This window comes from Silene latifolia, chromosome Y (genome assembly GCF_048544455.1).
Source record: "Silene latifolia isolate original U9 population chromosome Y, ASM4854445v1, whole genome shotgun sequence".
Classification (NCBI taxonomy): Eukaryota; Viridiplantae; Streptophyta; class Magnoliopsida; order Caryophyllales; family Caryophyllaceae; genus Silene; species Silene latifolia.
Genome location: NC_133538.1, coordinates 454,861,043 through 454,883,736, shown reverse-complemented (window position 1 = coordinate 454,883,736; position 22,694 = coordinate 454,861,043). Strand labels below are relative to the sequence as shown.

At 40.3% G+C, this 22,694-nt stretch overlaps 1 non-coding gene across 1 annotated transcript; it reads right to left on the bottom strand.

The window, feature by feature from the left end:
* Positions 1 to 21,817: 21,817 nt before the first annotated feature.
* LOC141636230 (small nucleolar RNA R71) lies at positions 21,818 to 21,924 on the bottom strand. Its single transcript, XR_012540856.1, has one exon. It is a non-coding gene; the product is annotated as a small nucleolar RNA R71 (small nucleolar RNA).
* Between the last annotated feature and the right edge of the window lie 770 nt (positions 21,925 to 22,694).

Below are 22,694 nucleotides of genomic sequence, written 5' to 3'. Positions count from 1 at the left end.
AAGTCATTAATGAGCACATTCCCCTTTAAGTGGGAAGCTCCAAAGGGCGACCCGAGTGTAAGACAGTTTTCCAACCGTCTTGCATCTCCTCAACAACCAAGTACCACCTTCAAAGACCTTCCACATAATACAACCATGACCATATGTGATAATTAAAGAACAACACAAACATATGATCAATTTATGAAATTAATTCCTACATGTTATGAATTACCATCCTTGAAATATCAACATGATACACCAATCGATTCACAAATGCAATAGTGAGGAAAGACACCCAATTATTCATACAAAGTATTGAAACCGAGTAGGATAACCTACCTTTTCGCATTCTTCACAAGCTACTCAATTCCGTCTCATAAAACCATCTTATAAGACCGTCTCATCCTAAATAAATTATACAACACTATCACAATGCATTCTATACTATAATAACATAAAACCCTTTATTATTAGTCAATAGTTACTCATATTACACAAGCTAAATACTAATTTATCTCCCTTAGTAAACCCTAATTTGAGATTAATCATAAGACAAAGGAGAAAGGTGTGATTTCAACTTACAAAGGTAGATCGGGGATTATGAGAGATGTTCCATCATCAATCCAAGCTTGAAGGCCATGGAAGTGCTTGAGGGAGCATTTAGAGAGAGGGGAGAGTGTTTTAGAGTAAGAAGGAAGGAGAAGAAGAATGTAGAGGATACGGGGTTTGGATAAGATGAAATCCCAAATTATCATTTATCGGGTACTTCACAGTGTCACTCAACCGAGTGACCGGTTCACTCGACCGAGTGCCACTCACTCGGTCTAGTAGACTCCTTACTCGACCGAGTTCGAGTCACTTGATCCGTTAGAGGCTCTACCCGGTCCGCTGGAAGTCTACTAGGTCTAGTTTAGGTCTTACTTGGTCTATTTTTAATATCCGTCCTTTTAGGGACTTGTTGACCAACCTTGACCGACCTGTGGGGCAGGTGATAACCTTTAGGAATGCGTGCAAGAGGTGCCTTATGTTTTGTTTAACCTTAGGAGTTTGTGGTACTCGATAGAGTAGAGGCTACTCGATCGAGTAGCTTGGGTACTCGATCGAGTAGGGGCCACTTGATCGAGTAAGTGGGTTACTCGATCGAGTAGCATCATTTTAGCGAGGGTTTATAATCGTGTTTTCATAAATCGCAAATCATTTCCGCCTCTTTCCTTCAGACCTAGATGCCGCCTTTCTCCTTTCTCTTCGCCATAACTTCTTCCATGGGAGCTTTTGTGGATGTTAGTACCTTGGGGATGCGTTGCTTGAGTCGAGTAGCGGTCTTAACGCCGATCTAGAATGCGTAGGATGTCATCGTCATCATCTTTGTATTGGTTTTTTCTTGTAGGGTTGTATTGGTAGTAATAGGCTTGTATGCTGTTTGTATAGGGATTGCTTACTTGGTTGATGTCGTATGGTTGATCGAGGAATCGCTGCTTTTGGATAAAGGTAGGTTAGCCTACTCAGTTTCTGTTGGTGGTCTAGTGTGTCGGTTGCTGTTTTGTTGTTGTGACCGTATGACTAAGTATATGTGATAATCAGTTGGTGTATGCTGTGTTGTTGGTTGTTGTTATAGTGCAGCTGTTTGTGATTGGTTGTCGTTGGTTCTCGAGGTGCATCCTCGGCTGAGTGGAGTCACTTGCGGGAGTGGCTTTACGCCCTAGTTTCGCCCTCCGTGGAATCCGCCACGGGAGGGGATGTGCACATTTATGGGACAGGTTTATCGCTCGGTATGATGAGTGAAGATTTGGTGGGTACGGCTGCGGTCCCCCACTGGCAGGGCTGGTCCAGTGGACAGTCGGTGATGAAGATTGGTTGGAGTGGTTGTGACTGGTGTGCGTGTTTGATTATGTTTGTAATGTGTTGATAGTTGATTGTTGTGTCTTGTGATGGGTGCATTTTATATAGGTATTTCATACTTCATTTGCACGCATTTCTATGCATTTTGTGTAGTATTTAGCAACAAATGTCCCCCGAATTGGCTATTTTGGTTTGTCTTGTATTATTTGCAGGTATGAACCGGAAAGGAGCGTAATAAAGCCTAAAATATATCACTATGCATGCATTTAGGAGATAAGTTGAGTCGGAGCCTTAAGACTACTATTTTGAGATGAGCAAAGAAGTAAGTTAGCTAGGCGAGCAAAGGAAGAACTTCAAATTACTAGTGCCTACTTTGAAGAGCTATATCTCGAGTTTTACAACATATTTTCAGGTTATTCCAATTGGATATGAAAGCTTGTCTTCTTAGCTTTCGAACGCCACCGGAAACGCCCTGTTTGCCCAAGTAACGAAGTAATGAAAGCCATTTGAAGTTCAGTGCGCGAAGTAGGAATTGTGCGCTGGGAAGTACTCGATCGAGTACAATTGTGTTCGATCGACCCCTTTTTCTATTCGATCGGGTAGTTCCTATTTAATAAGTGTTGATCGAGTACCTAAAGTACTCGATCAAGAGGTTTAAGCTTGGATTTGCTCGATCGAGTGATATAAAAGTCCTCGATCGAGTTGTTTGCTATTGGGCTCGGGCTTTTTAGTCTTATTTCGTTATTAGGTTAAATAAAAATCGTCTTTGCTATATAAAGGACGACGATAGAAACATAGGGGGACATCTTGGACGCTTGTTCCTTGACACTTCATAATTTCTTTTCTCTTTTCTACTGTTGACTACTTTCCTTCCTTTTTCCGGATCTTTTCTCTGTAATTCTCTTTTCCCCTTTTCTCTCTTTAGTTAATGTTTATTATTTCTCTTCCCTTTGTTCTTGGTATTTTCTCATCACTTATGTCTAGCTAATTCTCCTTGCTTGGATTAGGGGAGTCGATGATTATTGTTAATTGTTAATTAGTTTGCAGATCTGTCGTTGTTATTATGTCTCTGTTGTTTATCACTTCTCTTAATTGTAACTAGTTGATTGAATCGATGCAGTTAGCTTATTTAACATTGGTAAGCCTTGACCTAAACCGGAAGGTTGGAAGGGGTGAGACCTGCAGTGAGCATTAGGGCACTTTAGTGAGGGCGGAAGCTAAGGTATTAGTGTTTTAGGGCGAATTGAGACCGAAAAGAGATATTCGTTGCCCCTTAGACCGATACAACTGACTGATCTGTGACCTTAGCTGCAATTGACTGATAATCATTGATGACCCGACATCCTAGTTCCCTTTTCTTATTGTTAATATCTCTTTTAATTTCCTCTTGCGTTAATCCTATTAGTTTAGTTTAAACATTCAATTTAAAACCCCCAACATGTGACGTAGACAGACCGAATAGACAAGTAGATAGTGACCGCCTCCCTGTGGAGATCGACCCTACTTACCGTTAACTTCTGTTAGTGTAACTAGGTATTTTATTTTTGGTACCCGACGACGGTATCAAATTTTGGCGCCGTTGCCAAAGAGGCAACTACTTTATCTGCTTGTTTTATATTGTCTGTCTTTAGCCTCAAGGGATTTATTCCTTGAGGCAGTTCTCATCTTTTTCTTTAGTGCTATTTTGATAGGTCCTACTGGTCCTACGTAGACAGTTCTAGGTAAAAAGATCGTCAAAGGGAAAGCTTGAGTACCTTTGACCCTCCACCAATGTTTTATTATATGGCGCAACAGGTGGTTTACTGTGGGAGATGTGGTGCTGCTGGGTACTGATGTGACCATAATTAGCGCATATTTAGCCCCCGAATTAACCTTGTTCCCATGCTTTTTAGTGCTTATTTGGGTCATTTCTTATCTTTAATTCTTTGTTTTGCATATTCTTTGAGATTTTGATCCCTTGGTAGGAAAGGAGTAAGAATCTTGCATTTTCATGGCAAAACGAGACTAAATTGATCGAATTCAATGACCAAGCATCAAGGAGAGACAGGATTAGAAGGCCTTTGTACATACTATAGTAGAAGAGTAAAGTTGAGAAAGGATCCTTGAGTCCCCAAGGAAATCCCCAACGAATTTATGAAGAAAAGGGAAGAAAAGAAGAAGATTTATTGCTGAGTGACAATCCGAGCGGATTGTCACCAATGCGTCCGTCCCGCAACAGCACAATCCGAGCGGCTTTGCCCTATTCCGCTCGGATTCCACCTCCACAATCCGACCGGATTCCCTTGAATCCGCTCGGATTCCAACGCCAGAATCCGCCCGTTCCGACCTTATTTGGGATTCAAAGACAAAGACGGATTGTCTTCTCCAAGCTACGAAGAAAGAAGCCCTTCTCTAAAAAAATACCGGGTCCTCCTTGCTCAATCTAAAAAGTGTAATTACTAGTTTAGCCCTTAGTTAACCCTAATGCATCCTCCCTAATTTCCACTATAAATACCCCATTAGTCTAATTAGAGGAGCATGTTCTTCTTATCAATAATTAGTGTAGTTAATATCAATCAAATCTCTCTTTAATATTGCAATCAAGTATTAATCAAGTTTTAATCCAAGTTTTAGTTCTTTAATCTCTCTTTTGTTCATCCTTTATTTTGGGTAATTGAAGATTATTTGGGTTATTATTGGGAAATTGACAACCTCTCAATCAAGCATTCAAGTACTTCTTTTATCTTTGCTTTATTATTGGAATCATTAGTAGGTATAATCTCTTAATACCTTTTTAATTATTGTTAATTACTTTCATTTATTCATCATGTTTCATATTGTTGGTATGATTGACAACCTTGCTAGCATGATCAACATGATAATGAGTGAGTAGTCTCTTAGCTAGGGTTAATGGGTGATTAGGGGAAACCAACATGGGGAATGATTCATGCTTAAATTAATATGCTTTCATGTTTTATTTGCTTGCTTGTTTTGATCTCAACTCATGCACATGTTATATTTGGTGAAATGCTAAGCCTATGAATCCTTGCATTTACTATCATCTTCTATCTTTTCAATGAGACTTGTAAGACATAACCCAACTCGAGTCTCATTAGACCATGCATGTTGTTGAGTAGGGAAGATTAAGTCGACTTGTAGGTGTTGTACAATCTAATCGATTCGGCTCCGGGACCCAAACTTTCCTAGGATTGTAAGATATAACCCAACTCAATCCATCACAACAATAATTGCTTGCTTATAATTTGAGAACATGTTTGTATGATCATATCCCATGATTTCCCTATGATCCCATGACACCCTAGTGCCTTTAACCAATTGTTTAGACCCCTTTAATTCATCTTGCTTGTTTATTTTGCTATTTTAGTTTAGTGACCTTCTACATCAACCCAATTTGTGACACCCCTTAGACACCACTAGTTGCAATAGAAATCTCATTTCAATACCCGTCCCTTGGGATCCGACCTTTACTTGCCTCTTTACTAATTGTAGAGTTGTTTTTGAAGCTATAAATTGTTTTTTAATTCGACCGTGACCCAACGACCACATCTTATTTTGTGAACACTTAGCGGACTCGCATCAAAAAATGGCGCCGTTGCCGGGGACGGTGTTTGTTTGATTTAGATTTCTTTTTATTGTTATTAGTTGTGTCTTTCTTCGCCTTGGGGAAGTAAAACTCCTCAAGGTTTGCTCTAATCGTTTTCAAGTTGTTTGATATTTTGCGAGATGGATTTCATAGACTGTTTTGTAGAGGACCACTTGAGTATCCCTTACTTCAAGGATCCCATGCAAGCATTAGAAGCCTTAGAAGCAAGTGAGGCTAAGAGCATGTATTGGGAGTTGGAGGTGGATCTCTTTGAGGCCGCTCTTGCTAACAAGGAACTTACTCGTGCACAATCCGAATTGGTGCATAATATTCTAGTGGAAGCATGTCAACCCATAGAGGATGAGCAATCCATCCTAGAAGATATTTTACAAACTCAAGAGCAAGAGGAACCCATCATGGGATTTGAATATGATGAGGTTGATGAAAGTGAAGTTGAGTATGCTATGAGAATGAAATGTCTAATGGAGATGGAGCAAATTCTCAATGAAACTCCAAAGGAAGAAAGTAAGGTACAAACTCCTACTTTGAAACCCCTTCCCCTAAATTTGAAATATGCTTACCTTGATGAATCAAAGACCAAACCCGTGATTGTTAATGATAGACTTGATGATGACCAATTGGGAAAGTTGCTTGATGTGTTGAAACAACATGAGAAGGCTATAGGTTATAGTCTAGATGACCTTAAGGGGATAAGTCCCAACTATTGCATGCATAGAATTCATCTAGAGGAAGACCATAGACCTACCATTCAACCCCAAAGAAGATTGAACCACCACATGCAAGAAGTTGTCAAAGGACAAGTCATGAAATTACTTGATGCGGGAATCATATATCTCATATCGGATTCTTTGTGGGTTAGCCTCGTCCAAGTGGTACCTAAGAAAGGAGGTACCACGGTAGTGACAAATGAAAAGAATGAATTAATACCCACAAGAATGATCACCGGTTGGCGTATGTGCATTGACTATCGAAAATTAAACTCCGCAATAAGAAAAGATCACTTCCCCTTACCATTCATTGACCAAATGCTTGAGAGGTTAGCCTCCAACAAATTCTTTTGTTACCTTGACGGGTATTCGGGATTCTTCCAAATCCCTATACACCCGGATGACCAACATAAGACCACCTTCACATGCCCTTATGGCACTTTTGCATATAGGAGGATGCCTTTTGGATTATGTAATGCCCCCGCCACCTTCCAAAGATGCATGATGAGTGTCTTCTTCGATTACTTAGAGACCATAATGGAAGTTTTTATAGATGATTTTAGTGTTTATGGAAAGGACTTTGACTCATGCTTGCATAATCTTTCTCTTGTGTTGCAAAAGTGTGAAGATGTTAGCCTTGTTTTAAATTGGGAAAAGTGTCACTTCATGGTCAATGAAGGAGTTGTCTTGGGTCATTTGATTTCAGAAAAGGGCATCGAGGTCGATAAAGCTAAAGTTGAGGTGATAGAGAAACTCCCACCTCCCGTAAATGTTAGAGGGGTGAGAAGTTTTCTCGGTCACGCGGGTTTTTATCGTCGTTTCATAAAGGATTTTTCGAAAATAGCAAAACCCCTCACTCAACTTTTGCTTAAAGATGCCCAATTCCAATTTACTGACGAGTGTGTTGAAGCTTTTAATAGAATCAAAGAAGCATTAATCTCGGCACCAATCATTCAACCCCCGAATTGGGAGTTACCTTTCGAGATTATGTGTGACGCTAGCAACTACGCCGTTGGAGCGGTTCTTGGCCAACGGGTAGGGAGAGCTCTTCACGCCATCTATTACATAAGCAAGACCCTCGACCCCTCTCAAGTGAATTATGATACAACCGAAAAGGAGCTTCTCGCCATTGTTTATGCTTTGGATAAATTCCGTTCCTACTTGCTTGGATCTAAGGTGATTGTATTTTCGGATCACCGTGCTCTCCGAAATCTCTTGATAAAGAAGGAGGCAAAACCAAGATTGTTGAGATGGATTTTTCTTCTTCAAGAATTTGACTTGGAAATAAGAGACAAGAAAAGAGCCGAGAATGTAGTGGCGGATCACTTGTCAAGGATCCGGTTTCATGATGAAAATGGAGAAACCCCGATCAATGACTCATTTCCCGACGATATTTTGATGGCTATTCAAACTCAACTTGAAAGGCACATAACTCCATGGTTTGCCGATTATGCCAATTATATTGTTGGAAAAGAGCTCCCTCCAAATTTGAACCACAACCAAAGGAAGAGATTCCTATTCGAAGTGAAGAGGTACTTTTGGGATGATCCAAATCTGTACAAGGAGTGTAGTGATGGGCTCTACCGGAGATGTATCCCTCAATGGGAAATCCAAGGAATCTTGGAAGGATGTCATTCATCACCCTATGGTGGGCACCATGGAGCAAGGAGAACCGTTGCAAAAATTCTCCAATCGGGCTTCTATTGGCCAACAATGTTTCAAGATACAAGAGAATTCATCATTCATTGCGATGCTTGTCAAAGAACGGGGAATATATCTTGGAGGAATGAAATGCCACAAAGGGGCATTCTAGAGGTATAGATCTTCGATGTTTGGGGAATCGACTACCAAGGGCCCTTTGTGACATCCAATGAGAATAAGTACATCCTTGTGGCCGTAGATTATGTCTCAAAGTGGGTGGAGGCAATTGCGACCCCAAATGATGATGCAAAAACGGTCACCAAGCTTTTCAAGAAGATAATTTTCCCAAGATTTGGAGTTCCTAGAGCGATTATTAGTGATGGAGGAACGCATTTCCATGAGAAGAAGCTTGCATCCCATTTGACCAAATATGGTGTTCAACATCGAACCGGCTTGGGATATCATCCTCAAACAAGCGGTCAAGTGGAAATTTCAAATAGAGAGATCAAGCAAATCCTTGAAAAAGTTGTGAACAAGACTCGGAAGGATTGGAGCACAAAGCTTGATGATGCTCTTTGGGCTTATAGGACGGCCTATAAAACTCCCATAGGAGCCTCCCCCTACAAGCTTGTCTATGGAAAAGCATGTCATTTGCCAATCGAATTGGAGTACAAAGCTTATTGGGCAATCCGAGCACTTAATCTTGATCTCAAATTGAGCGGTCAAAGGAGGATGATTCAAATCCAAGAGTTGGAGGAATTCCGACTACAATCCTATGAGAATGCAAAGATATACAAAGAAAGAACAAAATTGCTTCATGATAAAAGAAGTAGACAAAAGGCCTTGCACAAGGGAGACAAAGTCCTTCTATTCAATTCCCGCTACCGACTCTTTCCGGGAAAATTGAACTCTAGATGGATGGGTCCCTATGTGATAACCAAAGTTGGAAAATATGGAGATTTCGAACTCAAGGCGGAAGATGGAAGCAAGTTCAAGGTAAATGGTCAAAGGTTGAAGCCATACTATGAAGGAGCGTTTGTTGGAGAGGTCGAGGCTACCTACCTCGGGCCTCCTCCCCCTAGAAAGGACCATCTAAGGGAGAGTTTGGTGGAGTCCTCCCTAAACCACCACTTGTAAATATACTAACCCTCTAACTTGTATTTATTGCATTTGTTTTAATAAATAGCATGAACTCTTTTCATGAGCGTAAGTAAGGGAGGGTTGCTAATGAATTTTGAATGAAGGAAGGAACGAATTCTCAAGTGTGGGTATGCATCTAAGAGAGGAGAAGAAGTCAAAACTCGCAGCCTGAATCCGTGCTGATTCCCTGGAATCCGGCCGTCTTAGTGGAATCCGGGCGTTTAGAGGAGAAGCCATCCGTCCAGCTGCGCTGAAAATTTGAAGATTTTTGGACAGGGGTTGAATCCGAGCGACCAACGAGGAAAAACGCCCGTCTTATAGAATCCGGCCGGATTTGAAGAAAGACGCCCGTCTTTCTGCCTGTGCTTTTCAAAGAAAATCTCTGTAGCAGAATCCGCCCGTCTTCTCAAGAAGATGCCCGTCCCATCTTAAAAGAATCCGAGCGTCTCATGCACGGGACGCCCGACTTTGAAGCGTCAAATTTTGGAATTTCTTGCTGTGACGGAATCCGGGCGTATTGCCCAGAATCCGCCCGTCCCGAGGAGCACGAATCCGAGCGTCTTCAGCTCGAATCCGCTCGTCTTCTCACGGTGTTTTGACCCGATTTTTCCCTAATTAAAATACACCCCACCACACATACAGTGACACATCACTACTTCTTCCAATTACACTATAAAACCCACCTCCTTATGACTCCCATACATATCCAAATCACTCTCTTTACCCACAAAATCAAAAAGCCCCAATTTTCTAGGGTTTCCAACACTCAATCAACAAGGAAACATCCTTAGCAATTCACAAATCAAAAGAACCCAACAAAAGAATCAAGAATGGCACCAAGGAGATCCTCTTTTAGGAGTGCAAGAAGACCAAGGATGATGGGAAGTTCTTCTACCTCCCATCTCAACACCATTAGAAGGGAACATGTAGAGATTGTAGATCTCACAAGGCTCGATGATTTCTCAAATGTGGAATTCCTCGATGATGTGCAGAGATTAGTCTTCCACCGGCTCCTAAGTAAGAATATTCTTCCCACTAAATTTTTATGTCACACTACCTTGAGAAAGCTTGGGATTTTTCACCAAGTGGAAGCTCTCTTTGAGGTTTTTGGTCTTTCAACCCTTTTTCGCATGCATGAACCAACCTATCGGTCCCTTGTGCTTGAATTCTTGAGGTTTTTGAAGATTACAACCTTGAACAAAGTGATATGCATAGAGTTTAGGTTGGAGAATGTTTCTAGGATGATGACCCTTGTAGAATTCGCAAATGTGTTTGGACTTGATGTTTCGCCTACCCGAACATCGAAACCCAAAAAGTATAGTGTTGCACCTTTGTGGAGGGCCATGACGGGCCGTTATTTCATTCTTACCAAGGAGTGTCTTGCTTTTCATATCCAAAACCCGATCTTGAGGCTTACATATCGATTTCTTTCGGGTACTCTCTTCGCCCGCCGAGATCCGGCCATCGTGAACCAATTAGACCTTGTGTTTATGGAATCATACCTCAACATTCAAGGGAGAGATGGGTATCACTTCAATGCACCTCTAGTTTTGCTAGAGAAATGGGCAAAGTTTAGAAATGGGGATGATGATGGAATGAAGCACATAGTGAATGGAGGACTCATAACTAGACTTGCAAAGCACTTTAACCCAAGGTTCAATGAGAACAATGAGTACACTCCACTTACGGATAGCACGAGAATTAATGAAGATCTCCTTGTCGTCCAACACCATTGGATAACCCTTGAGGGGGTCGATAAGCGGATAAAGTGGTTGACAAAAGGGAGCGATCCGATCTATCTCCCAATGACCGATCTACCACGGATCTCCCCAAGAAGAGGAAACTTGTCCCCAATGCCCTCCTACCTCATCCCAAGTCAAATAAAGCAAGCTCCACCACCCCAAAATCCACCACCACAACAACAAGAACAACAAACCCAAAATGAGAAGATAAAAGTGCCTCCCTACCCCTTTCCCTACCAACCATATAACCATCCAAATCCCTTCATCCTCCCCCGTGACGACTTTGTCACGGGAATTTTGCAAGATTTACACTACCGTCAATACGAGACCTCCGTGGACACTTATTATGCTCTTTACCCCCAATACCATGAGATGGTTCAAAAAGGACGGATTAGTGAGGAAGGAGCTTTCCCCTCATGGGCTCAAATGGATTTGCTTTTCCCAAACTCGAAGAAGGCTAATGAAGGGGCGAACGGTCGCCAAGGGGAGGAGAGTGGCAGTTCTTGTGGTGGTGACACGGTAAAGCTTGAGAGTGAGGAAGACGAATTCATGGATCCAAGTTTGAGTGATGCTTCAAAGGATATTTGGGATACCGATATAGAGGGAGATGATGCCGATGTCTAGAAGACTACTTCATCACTAGGTGGAGCGGGCAAGAGGCACCCACCTAAGTTCAAGTGAAGTTTTCTCATCTCTTCTCTTTATCTTTCAATATTTCATGAAAAGAAGTTTGTGTCTTGTTACCTTGTATTTTATTTAATTTTGATCATTGTTAGAGTAGTCCTAGCCCCATTAGAGGACTCACACCTCGGTACCATTGAGGTGTTTTCATTTTATTGTTCCCATTTTCAAAATCCAAAATGACAAATTAGTTTCATGCATAGCATAGTGTGTGCATGAACTACACCCATCTTTGGACATTAGCAATAGTGTCTCACTCGGTTTGGGGAAGTTAATGCATACACAACGAGAGGTAATCTAAATTATCCTCTCCGTCATAACAAAAAAACCATGCATCATGTAGTGTAGCTTAGTGTAGATTGCATTTAGTATAGAAATCATGCATCATCTTTGCATAATTTCCATCATTTTGGCCATTGAGGACAATGGCCATATTAGTGTGGGGATGGGAATTCTAACATTTAACTTTTATTCAAAAAAAACCCAAAAAAAAAAAAAATTGAAAAATCTCAAAAATCATAAAAATTTGAAATTTGAAAACCCAAAAACATGTTTATTTCCTTTTGTAGTCTTATATATATATATATTGTGTTAATTCTATCCTTGTTCACATTGATTGACTACGCCATATCCGAGACATGAGGATATTTAAGACCGCATGGTATGATCTTTCCAATCTCCTTTTTCCTCTTTATGTTAATGACTATGTGGCTTTATTTTGATTGATGCGGTATAACAATGTGAACTTAGGACTTGCATTTAGTTTATATGACATATTAGTTGATAGAATCACTTGCATTAGGATGTTTATATTAGTTGCATCATGGCATGTAGTTGCATGTTAGAAATGTTTTGAAAAATGCCTATTTAGGAACTTTGACAAGAGCAACTAAGCCATTACAAATACTTGTTCAACTTAGAACTTTGCCTACTAGAATGGTTGTAAAACACCCTAGATAGTGTCATACTAGTGTCTTTTGACCCATGACCCAAGGCCTAGTCAAGGGTTTGCATGTGAGTCACCTATCCAACCCCGTGATGCGATGTGGACTTGGTTAACTTGTCTAGGTGACCTTGTTTGACCTTGTGGTGAGGCAACCCAAAAATATTTTATATCAATAAGCTTGAAGTGCTCATTTCAAAGAAATTTTGTCATGTGGAAGTAATGTAATGCCAAGGAAACCTCAAAAGTTATGAATTGTTGAAAGTTGAGAAATTTAAGTTGTTTTGATGGAGGCGTACCACTTCGATGTGCTTTGGTGCGGGATCCATTGAATTGGGCCCCCATACGGTTGTCAATTCGGCAACCCAGAGACAGAGTGACTATCACCCCGAAAAGCTATTGTCTAGAGGTTAACCGGTTGCCTAATAAGCGATTGGCGAAAGCAAAGGACACTAGCCCGGAAGGGACAAACCCCATCTTAAATTTTTGAAATGTGAAAGTGAAATGGGGAAAATTTTGAATACTAGTCATATCCACCCGTTGTGAATAAAGATTTGAGCATTTCATTCCCAAAAAGCCTTTTGTCAAGCCACTTGGTCGAGTTTGGGACGATCCATGACCTTTACTTTTGTAGAGAATTCGAGACCTGTCATGTCATATGCTACTAGCATCATAGGGATCATCATTCCACCACCATCCCATCGCTCTTGACGAAAGCATTTGGAAATTGAGGACGAAAGTAGTCTAGTTTAACACCATTTGGAGGTGATTTAGTGCCATCATCTTAGACTTAGTAATTTGTTGAACTAGTATTTGTGAAGGATTACATGCTCTTAAATTTGTTCCTCTTTAGTGCTTCCGCCACTTGATGAGGAAGTGGCTATTCCTTTTGTAGATGCATCCATTATGTGATTTTCTGTGCTTAATGTTTGGATGTGTCGCCATTTTGGCAAGACCCACCTTACCTTGCAAGAAGGCATCCTACCTCATGGTTGCCATGTTGTGAGTTGAAGGGGCGGAGTGAGACCCGCTAATTGTCTCATATCGGCTATATTATTAGGATAGGTTAGTATTGGTCCTAGTCTTTGTCACCTCTTTACTCGGGACGAGCAAAGGTTCGGTTGGGGGATATTTGATGTGACCATAATTAGCGCATATTTAGCCCCCGAATTAGCCTTGTTCCCATGCTTTTTAGTGCATATTTGGGTCATTTCTTATCTTTAGTTCTTTGTTTTGCATATTCTTTGAGATTTTGATCCCTTGGTAGGAAAGGAGTAAGAATCTTGCATTTTCATGGCAAAACGAGACTAAATTGATCGAATTCAATGACCAAGCATCAAGGAGAGACAAGATTAGAAGGCCTTTGTACATACTATAGTAGAAGAGCAAAGTTGAGAAAGGATCCTTGAGTCCCCAAGGAAATCCCCAAAGAATTTATGAAGAAAAGGGAAGAAAAGAAGAAGATTTGTTGCTGACCTCGGATTGTCACCAATCTGTCCGTCCCGCAGCAGCACAATCCGAGCGGCTTTGCCCTATTCCGCTCGGATTCCACCTCCACAATCCGACCGGATTCCCCTGAATCCGCTCGGATTCCAACGCCAGAATCCGCTCGTCCCGACCTTATTCCGCCTGGATTCCAGCACAGCACGGATTGTCTTCTCCAAGCTACGAAGAAAGAAGCCCTTCTCTCAAAAAATACCGGGTCCTCCTTGCTCAATCTAAAAAGTGTAATTACTAGTTTAGCCCTTAGTTAACCCTAATGCATCCTCCCTAATTTCCACTATAAATACCCCATTAGTCTAATTAGAGGAGCATGTACTTCTTATCAATAATTAGTGTAGTTAATATCAATCAAATCTCTCTTTAATATTGTAATCAAGTATTAATCAAGTTTTAATCCAAGTTTTAGTTCTTTAATCTCTCTTTTGTTCATCCTTTATTTTGGGTAATTGAAGATTATTTGGGTTATTATTGGGATATTGACAACCTCTCAATCAAGCATTCAAGTTCTTCTTTTATCTTTGCTTTATTATTGGAATCATTAGTAGGTATAATCTCTTAATCCCTTTTTAATTATTGTTAATTACTTTCATTTATTCATCATGTTTCATATTGTTGGTATGATTGACAACCTTGCTAGCATGATCAACATGATAATGAGTGAGTAGTCTCTTAGCTAGGGTTAATGGGTGATTAGGGGAAACCAACATGGGGAATGATTCATGCTTAAATTAATATGCTTTCATGTTTTATTTGCTTGCTTGTTTTGATCTTAACTCATGCACATGTTATATTTGATGAAATGCTAAGCCTATGAATCCTTGCATTTACTATCATCTTCTATCTTTTCAATGAGACTTGTAAGACATAACCCAACTCGAGTCTCATTAGACCATGCATGTTGTTGAGTAGGGAAGATTAAGTCGACTTGTAGGTGTTGTACAATCTAATCGATTCGGCTCCGGGACCCAAACTTTCCTAGGATTGTAAGATATAACCCAACTCAATCCAGCACAACAATAATTGCTTGCTTATAATTTGAGAACATGTTTGTATGATCATATCCCATGATTCCCCTATGATCCCATGACACCCTAGTGCCTTTAATCAATTGTTTACACCCCTTTAATTCATCTTGCTTGTTTATTTTGCTATTTTAGTTTAGTGACCTTCTACATCAACCCAATTTGTGACACCCCTTAGACACCACTAGTTGCAATAGAAATCTCATTTCAATACCCGTCCCTTGGGATCCAACCTTTACTTGCCTCTTTACAAATTGTAGAGTTGTTTGTGAAGCTATAAATTGTGTTTTGATTCGACCGTGACCCAACGACCACATCTTAAGTTGTGAGCACTTAGCGGACTCGCATCAGGTACAATGCAGCTGTTTGCATGGCAGAGAACGACGAGGTCTACGCGTTCAAGCACCGTAGACAAGCTAGCCATTCCGCTGTAGTTTTGCCGCCACATCTACCTTATCAACGAGGCTATCAAAAGCCTCCGTTTATCTGGCCACCGCAACAACAAGCTCATCCTCCTGATAAGCAGAATGAAGAGATTGCTGAGCTGAAGTCTTTGGTGAAGGCACTTGCATTCCAATTGCAAGAACATGATAGACATACTTGTGCGCAAATTGATGAGCTCGAGTCCGAAATAGCTCCGTTAGCTGATGAGTCGAATCTAAGGCAACCAGAGAAGGTATGCGCTACCTACACCGAGAGTGGTCTTTCCCATGAAGGACCCGTGTTGCCTAACGCTACTGATGATTTGGATGACTCGAATTACAAAGATATACCAGAAAATGACGTATCACACAAAGATTTATGCGCTGAACAACAATTTTCACTCGATCGAATGGATTATAGTGGTCGATCGAGTGAAATAACTGAGGAAATGTTCGATCGAACAGAAAATTCCACTCGATCGAACAGCTGCTTTGAGGAAGTTCTCGATCGAGCTGATTTATATACTCGATCAAGTGATTATCAAGAGGAAAGCTCTCGATCGACTGTCATTTCTACTCGATCGACTGATTTGGCCTGGGAGAGCAATGATTTGTCACTTGGGTTCGTTTTAGATGACAATTTTGACGACGACAATGGTTACAGATCTCCCTTTTTCAAAACCGAGCTGGATGCGCTTGAGGCTGCGATTTATAGGACGGAATCCACTGAGGAGGGTGGCGAGAAGACAGCTGAGTTGGTAATTGCTCCTAGCACGGATGAGGTAATATATTCTTTTGTTAATAATTTCGACTGTGAGAGCAACCCACCTGAGGTAGTTAGCGATAATGTCATTGTTGTTAGTATTAATACTATGCTGTCTCATATGACTCCTATTTTTTCTTCTTCCAATGCTCTTCCCCCTCCCAGTTGGACAAGTAATTTAGCAGTTTTTCACCATACTTGTCATCGTAAATTTGTTAATCTGAAATGGTACCCTAGATTATTACTAATTGCTCCTGAGCTCCTTTATTTAGTGGACAAATTTAGGAGATGTCATAGGAAATTTGTTAGGCTTAAACATTTGTACATGATATTTTCCTATGTTGCTATTATACCTTGGTGCTACTTATAGTTTTGTGTAGCACATGCGCAGCTATTTGATCGGTTGATGCGCGCCTTGAGCTGTTTTGACCAGGCTAAATTAGAGAGGCTCGAAGAAAAGGAGGTCAAGTTAGGACCTGACTGAAACTAGAGCTACCGGGAGGCAACCCGGAATTTAAATTTATTTCTAGTTGTTTTTTTCAAACATTTTAGTTTTTGTTGCGTGCTTAATAATTGGTTTTTACAACCATAGACTATGAACAATTTTGGACTTGGTTTTTATTCGAAATTTGTAGCGTGCAGGACCATTCGATCGAGTAATTCTTTTCCTCGATCGAACACTTTGGCAGCTATTTGTACTCGATCGAGTACTAACTTCTCTCGATCGAGTACCATCGGGTAGAATTTGGTTGATTTGTTTCCTGTGACGATGTCCTGCAGCTATTTGTGACCTCCTATGTTACTGGCTGGTTTGGGGAGGTCCCTACTTCGCGTTATCTTGTAAGTTTTCCGCATCTTCACTCTCCTTTTTAGTTTACATTTCCTTTCCCTATTTTTGGGTACAATAAGGGCATTGTACGGTTTGGTTTGGGGAGGTTATGCTTCCATATCTGTGTCTGCATTTATGTTTTTATTGCATTTCTACTAACGTTTAATTTCTGTATGCATTGTTGTTTATTTCTATAAAAATTCAAAAATATTATAAAAATTAAACAAATTCAAAAAAATTCGAAAAATTTCACGTTTATTTTTGCATATACGTTAAGTCGGAACGGTAGATTTCCGTGATGATATTGCACTTTAACTTGTCATTCTTACTTAAGCCTTGCATCTAATTGATAGTTATTAGCTGAGTCACGCACATATCTACAAGTTTTTTGTTCAAATTTAGCTGACTGTTTAGACTTGACCTGATAAATTGGCAACTTACTTACAATTTCTGAGATTTAGAGCCTTATAACTGGTGACATTCATGACCGGTTTATGTAGGATTTGAGAGTAGTACTCCTTGCATAACATGTCCATTACTTTTGCACTTTTATGAAATTCGATTTCTTATCATTTGCATACATTCGGGTTTGTGGTCGGTGTTACATGCAGGGAGGTGCTTACAATTTCCCCTTTCTTACATTTTCACCCACTTAGCTCCACATTAGCCAAAAATAGCCTTTTGACCCATTAGCTACACCCAAATTTAGCCTGTCAGTCAAGCTAGTTTAGTGTGACTTTTGTGGTATATCTGTCCTTGTTGTGAGTTTGGCTCATATTCATTGTGCGGAGTTGGTAGAAAAAAAGAATGTGGAAAAGGAAAAAAGGGGACGTGAAAAGAAGAAAAGAAATAAAAAAGAGAAAAAAAAGAAATTGAAAAAATTGAAATCACGTGAAAATAAAAAGAAAAGAAGAAAAAAATGAAAAGTAATTGGAATGTGAATGAAGAGATCGTCCGTGTTAGTTTATTTATTGTGACGATCTCCCTCCTCTGTTTTATTCATATATTTTTGAGGAGATAGTGTATTTGGACAGTGAGTTGTGTACCAATGAAGGGCACTGGTGCTTTATTTTCAATCAGTTGAGATTCGGATGGTCCTATATGGCCTTGTTTTGGAACTAGCTTGACGCTTTACCTCCACATTTCCATAATCTGTTTTGCTTTTTCTCACCTGTAACCTCACTTTCCCATACTATTTGTAAGCCCTCGGCTGTGACGAACATTGTTGGTTGGAATGTATGTGTAGTACTTGAATCGTCTATCATTTTTGTTGCATGCATGTTATGTAGGTCGCAGTCTAGGTGACTGACTGTTTTCTCTTTCTTGATCTCTTATACATATACATTCACCCTTTGCTTCATGAGAGAAGAGTGACACGTGAGAGTCTGATTTTAATGGTTTTGTAACGTCGACAAGTCAGCTTATTTATGGACATCTTATAACTCGGTTGCGTATTGACTGCTGTGGCTATAACTGTTAATTTTTGACTGCATTAAATTGGTCTAAGTAGACAAGTTATAGCTAGCTCTGAGCTTTCTTTTTCCGTTCCATTAGTTTTGCATATAGTTTGCTTGGGGAAAAGCAAAGGTTTGGTTTGGGGAGATTTAATGCGTGCATTTTATATAGGTATTTCATACTTCATTTGTACGCATTTCTATGCATTTTGTGTAGTATTTAGCTACAAATGTCCCCCGAATTGGCTACTTTGGTTTGTCTTGTATTATTTGCAGGTATGAACCAGAAAGGAGCGTAATCAAGCCTAAAACATGTCACTATGCATGCATTTAGGAGATGAGTTGAGTCGGAGCCTTAAGACTACTATTTTGAGATGCGCAAAGAAGTAAGTTAGCTAGGCGAGCAAAGGAAGAACTTCAAATTGCTAGTGCCTAATTTAAAAAGCCATATATTGAGTTATACAACATATTTTAACGTGATTATAATTGAATATGAAAGCTTGTCCTCTTAGCTTTCCAACGCCACCAAAAATGCCCTGTTTGCCCAAGTAACGAAGAAATGGCAGCCGTTTGAAGTTCAGTGCACGAAGCAGGAATTGTGCGCTGGGAAGTACTCGATCGAGTACAATTGTGTTCGATCGACTCCTTTTTCTATTTGATGGAGAAGTGCCTATTTAATAAGTGTTCGATCAAGTACCTAAAGTACTCGATCGAGAGTTTTTAGCTTGGATTTGCTCGATCGAGTGATATAAAAGTCCTCGATCGAGTTGTTTGTTATTAGGCTCGGGCTTTTTATTCTTATTTCGTTATTAGGTTATATAAAAATCGTCTTTGCTATATAAAGGACGACGATAGAAACATATGGGGACATCTTGGATGCTTGTTGCTTGATACTTTATAATTTCTTTTCTCTTTTCTACTGTTGACTGCTTTCCTTCCTTTTTCCGGATCTTTTCTCTATAATTCTCTTTTCCCCTTTTCTCTCTTTAGTTAATGTGTATTATTTCTCTTCCCTTTATTCTTGCTCTTTTCTCACTTATGTCTAGCTAATTCTTTTTGCTAGGACTAGGGGAGTCGATGATTATTATTAATTGTTAATTAGTTTGCAGATCTGTAGTTGTTATTATGTCTCTGTTGTTTATCACTACTTTTAATTGCAACTAGTTGATTGAATTGATGCAATTAGCTTATTTAACATTGGTAATCCTCGACCTAGATCGTCGGAAGGTTGGAAGGGGTGAGACCTGCAGTGAGCATTAGGCACTTTAGGGAGGGCGGAAGCTAAGCTATTAGTGTTTTAGGGCGAATTGAGACCGGAAGGAGATATTCGTTGTCCCTTAGACCGATACAACTGACTGATCTGTGACCTTAGCTGCAATTGACCGATAATCATTGATGACCCGACATCCTAGTTGATACGTGCTTTTTATATAGTCTTTTTAGCCTATTTCAGCACGTATTTCTATGCATTTTTATACTTTTTTTATAGTATTTTGCCCCGAATTGGCTACTTTGGTTTGTTTTGTCTATTTTGTAGAAATGAACGCGGAATTAGTGGAATCGTACTCTTTTTCGTCCTTTTTGCATGCATTTAGAGGAGACGGGATTTTCCAGAGTGAGATACTGCATTGGGAAGCATCATGGCACGGATTACGAGGCATTCAGGCGAGGACTCGAGCTGATTTGAAGTCAAAGTACTCGATCGAGCATTTTTACCACTCGATCGAGTGGTTTTTATGTCCCAGGATGGTCGATCGAGTGGTTTTCCACTCGATCCTTAGCTTGCTGAAAGATGGGTTACTCGATCGAGTAACTATTTACTCGATCAAGTAGATGCTGCTGAAGATTTGCTCGATCGAGTGGTTTTAATCAACTCGATCGAGTGGTTTCGCTGTTATGGGCTTTAAAACAGCTCGTGTTATGTTTATTTCGCCAAACTTAATTACTTTGCTATTTAAGCACGCTTTACTAGGTCATTAGGATCGATCTTTTGATTATCTAAACTTTCTACTGTAAACCTTACTGCGTTGCTTATTTCCCTTCACTGTAACCTTGCTCTCGGGTTGTTTTCACTCGGATTTTGTGTTCTTTACGCCGGATTCGCTTGATTGTAATTCCTTTCCTCTTCTCTTAATAATAATTAATCATTGTTTGCTTTAATTGCTTGTTTACTTCGTTATTTCTTCTGCCCTAATTTCTCTTTTTTGCAATTTTATTGTTATTTCATAATGTTTATTGCTGGGAATTTATCTGCTGTTAGTTTAATTAGCGACATGAGTAGCTAAACCCCTTCATGTTGAGATTAGGGGATCTGCGGTTGGAATGTGACGATGTAGTGAATGAATTAGATGAATTAATTACAAGACTCTGTCACCATAGCAATTTAATTGTATTTTTCGACTTAGTTGAGTGCACACTTCTGAGTCATCCCTTAATCTGGCTAGAATTAATCCTAGATCGAAAGGTTGGACTAAATAGGCCTGCTATGAACAGTAGACTACCCTGATGAGAATGAAAGTTAAGTTAGTGGTATTTTAGGATAGAAAGTGGACCGAAAGGACCTTTCAACATCCGTCTTACATTAATTCGTCTGAGTCATTTAGAACTGAGTCATTGGACTACCGTAGTGAACCGAAATCCTGACATGTCCTTCTCTATCTGATAGTTTTATCCTTATTTCTTGCCTTTACTGCTCTTGCCCTTTATTTCTCTTTCATTTAAAACTCGTAGTTTAGATAACAATTCAAACAACCCCCCCCATTTGTGACCAAATAGACGGACTACTACAAATATCTTGCCTCCCTGTGGAGATCGATCTGACTTCCCTAGCTATATAGTTAGTTTAGTTAGTTTATTTTTGACAGGTACACGACAGACGTGTCAAATTTTGGCGCCGTTGGCGGGGAGGCAATTGCCCTATTTTTTTCGTTTCGTTTATTTATCCGTCTCAGGGAATTTTTATTCCTTGAGGAAGTTCTTATTCATTTTCTTTCAGTGTTGTTTATGCCCAGGTCAGACAGGTTTGAATTAGTTTCAGCTGATTCAGAGCCAGAGAGACTATTCAGGTATAGACTCCGTCTGCAGAGAAATCACGAAAGGAAGACTTGAGTACTTTCGAGCCAGAGCTACATCACTCTTTTTTCGAAGACAGTCCGATTTATACAGTAAAGATGCCTAAACTTTCCAGTCATTCAGTGCCTAAAGCATCCTCTATTCCAAAGGGTTTCAATCTCCAGACTGAGGATGGGAATACATTCGACATCCGTCCTTCTTATATCAATCTGGTGGAGAGGAATATCTATAGAGGTGTGGCTGGTGAAGACCCGAGGAAGCACATGGAGACCTTTTCTGATTACTGTTCTACTATCCCCGCCACTAAGGGGGTAACTCAGGACAAGATTAAGGAAGTTCTATTTCCTTTCTCTTTAGCTGATTCAGCCAGGGAGTGGCTGACTGACTTGGACCGCACAGCTGTTGGGGTTAGAGATTGGGAGTCTCTTGCTCATGCATTTTACAAGAGATATTTCCCTCCACAACGCACCAATCTACTGAGGGCCAAGATTACTAGTTTCAGACACGCTCCCGATGAAAGTTTCTATAAGGCATGGTCGCGATTCAAGAAGTTGGTGAGGTCTATTCCTCACCATGGTTTTGACCCACGGTTTCTAGTTAATCAGTTCTACAATGGGCTGTATGACGACCACAGAGCCATACTTGATGCGGCATCTTGTGGAAGATTCCAGGAAAACACCGATGATGATAAGGGATGGTCTCTTATTGAGGAGATGGCAAATCACAGTGCTAAGTATGGTAACCCGAGGGATGGGATTAGAACAGTTCATGCAGTTGATAAGCAGGTTTTGGCTCAACTGGAGACCATGAATGCTAGATTTGACAAGTTTGAGCTACAAGTTGTTGGGGAGCCTCAGACGGTCCATGTTCTTACTAGAGGAGAGACCGTTTCATGTGAGAGATGTGGGGGTAATGATGGCCACACTGCTGTTGGCTGTCTTGTAGAGAAGGAACAAGTCCTTGCCTTTCAGCAATATAGGCAAGGAGGAGGTTCCTATTACAATGATCAAGGGGAAGTCCATCCCAATTTGAGGTGGACTAGTCAAAATGTGCTCAATCCTACACCTCCTCTACACCAGCAGCAGCATTATGTTCCTCCACACAAGAATCAACAAGGCTTTCAGAAGCCTCCTTTCTTTACTCCTCCTAACCATGGTGCATCATCTTCCGGTGGGGTGAGTGAAATTGGTGAGCTTAAGTCTATGTTGCATGCTTTTACAAAGCAGTTTCAGCTGAGTGATCAACAGAAAGATGCGTCCATAAAGGCACTTGAAACTCAAGTTGCCCAACTAGCCATGAATCAATCCTCAAGAAATTAGGGTCAATTACCGATTCAAAATGAGAAGAATC